The sequence below is a fragment of the Hylobates moloch genome, unplaced genomic scaffold (assembly GCF_009828535.3).
Source record: "Hylobates moloch isolate HMO894 unplaced genomic scaffold, HMol_V3 SCAFFOLD_14, whole genome shotgun sequence".
In the NCBI taxonomy this organism is placed as follows: Eukaryota; Metazoa; Chordata; class Mammalia; order Primates; family Hylobatidae; genus Hylobates; species Hylobates moloch.
Window position 1 is genome coordinate 68,909,250 of NW_026652289.1, and position 2,427 is coordinate 68,911,676.

At 41.5% G+C, this 2,427-nt stretch overlaps 1 pseudogene; it reads right to left on the reverse strand.

The window, feature by feature from the left end:
* Nucleotides 1-889: 889 nt before the first annotated feature.
* On the reverse strand, nt 890-2,045 carry LOC116482188 (nicotinamide/nicotinic acid mononucleotide adenylyltransferase 1-like; annotated as a pseudogene).
* Between the last annotated feature and the right edge of the window lie 382 nt (nt 2,046-2,427).

Consider the following 2,427-nt stretch of genomic DNA (forward strand, 5'->3'; position numbering starts at 1 on the left):
AAAGGTTAAGAGCATTCAGACTTATAAAATCCTTGAATGAGTCCTCTCAATTTCTGTGATACTCTAGATTCAATGTAGCATGATGTCCTTTCTGAAGTTGTGCCTGAAGATAAAGAGAGGGCGGATGGCCAAGGCTAGAGCATGACACACAAAGCCTAAATAAATGTGTATAGTGTGTAAGGCAGTAGCTCTTACCTCTGGGGGCTATCAGAAATACCTGCGTACCTTTCTAAACATACAAGGGCTTGGACCTCACTCCCTTCTTCCAAAGGTGAAGCTCCAGGCAGATAGGTCTTGCCAAAATTTAGTTGGCCACTTTGATGTGTGCCACAGAGAACTAACTATTGGTGCAATGTTTCTGCCAGGCATATTCACAACCTTTATTTTGCATAACTGGAGACAATTTATCAACGGTGCATTTTACAAGATCACCACTATAAGAGTTCCTTCCTTTGTCTACCCTGACTGCAGATTACCCAGCAGCAGGCATCAATAAAATGTCAATTCCCTTCATAACCGAAGTTAGAATTTTAAATGAACTTCTGTTTTTCACACTTTACTTCTTAAATGTGGTAGAGCTAGGCTGTTGCTTTTTGACTTCTTACTTGTAGCTATTTTCACTGAAAATTCGTTTGGTTTTAGTGTGATGCTAATCTTAAAGATAAGGAGATTGTACATTCTTTTTTTAAAAAAAGATCCTAGGAAAAAATTCATCTTAGCAATTTCTGATAAAAGGGGAAAAAACCTGATTTTAACTTACCACTGATTTTTACTAAACTTTTAAGCTTTAGTTTAGGCAGCAGCATCACAATTTCTTTCCCCAGTTACTAAAACCCAGATTGTTTCAAATCCCAAAAAGGGAAGTCCAAAACGTCATGCTGTAGAATTCCTATGCCTTAGCTTCTGTGACATTTCTCTGCAAAGGGGCCAGGATGACCGCAACATTCCTGTCTTCACTCTTGGAACTGTACAAATTATGCTTTTCCGTGTATTCTTGGACAAGATCTGGTACCAAGTAGCAAATGCTCTGGCCCCTTCTGAGGGCTGTCCAGATTTTTGTGGATGAGATGTCATTAGTAATCCACTCCTTCACAACATGAATGTTGCTCCGGTGTTTCCACAGCACATCAGATTCATAGAAGAATTTCTGCGCATACTTTCCAGCCTAACTAATACATATGTGACCATAGCCTGCCACGATTTGGGTGATATCTTCACTCTTCCACAAAGGACTCCAATAAATCTGCCCCACATAGCAGCTTGACCTTTGGCACACCTTTCGTTTTGGGCTCTAGGAATTTCTTTTGACTAGACTCTTGTCTTTGTTCAGTCCACTTCTTCTTCTGTCCAGGCCTTTCTTGTGTAGATGAGTTCTGCTAGTGATCACAGTTACTGGCCTCCAGTTTCTCTTGATGGTGTCTTAACAATCTCTGTCCACTCCTTCTGAAGACTTTCCAGGTATTAACTCCTACCCATTTGGAATTCTTGGTGGCAAGTTCTGCCATGATGACCCAGTGATGGGCAGGAATGAGTCTTTTCTTCTTCTTTTTTTTTTTTTTTTTTTTTTTTTTTTTGAGACAGAGTCTTGCTCTGTCACCCAGGCTGGATGGAGTGCAGTGGCGTGACCTCAGCTCACTGCAAGCTCTGCCTCCCAGGTTCACGCCATTCTCCTGCCTCAGCCTCCCGAGTAGCTGGGATTACAGGCGCCTGCCACCCCCACCAGCTAATTTTTGTATTTTTAGTAGAGACGGGGTTTCACTGTGTTAGCCAGGATGGTCTCGATCTCCTGACCTCGTGATCTGCCTGCCTTGGCCTCCCAAAATGCTGGGATTACAGGAGTGAGCCACCACGCCTGGCCCCAGGAATGAGTCTTTTCTTCTAATATGCATTGCCAACAGGAGAGATTATGCCTTTGACAACTCTGTATCTTCCTGTTCCATTGATGTAGCCTTTGCCAGCTCAAACAATCTGAGGTGCATGTTGGTGATAGGATTAAAGGAACCGCAAGCAAAGAGAATCACTTCAGTCTTCTCTGATTTTTCCATGTTAAGAATTTGAAGTTGTTGATCTAAATGGAAAACTGTGACATCTCTCTTGTTGTAGTTCCACATAGCTAGGGAGGCCTCAGGAAATTTACAGTCATGGCAGAAGGTGAAAGGGAAGCAAGGCATGTCTCAGACGGCAGCAGGTTAGAGAGAGCCAATTTGATGGTTTTTGACAAATACATATACCTGTGCAATTGCCTCCCAAAATAAGAATATTAACCATTTTCACAACCACAAAAGTTTTCTCTTGTCTCTTTGGATCTGTTCTCCATCTGCCCTAATCTTGATCCCTGGCAACTACTAGTCTGCTTTCTGTAACTATAAGTTACCTTTTTCCATTTTAGGATTTTATACAAATGATTTTATATAAAATAAGATTTTA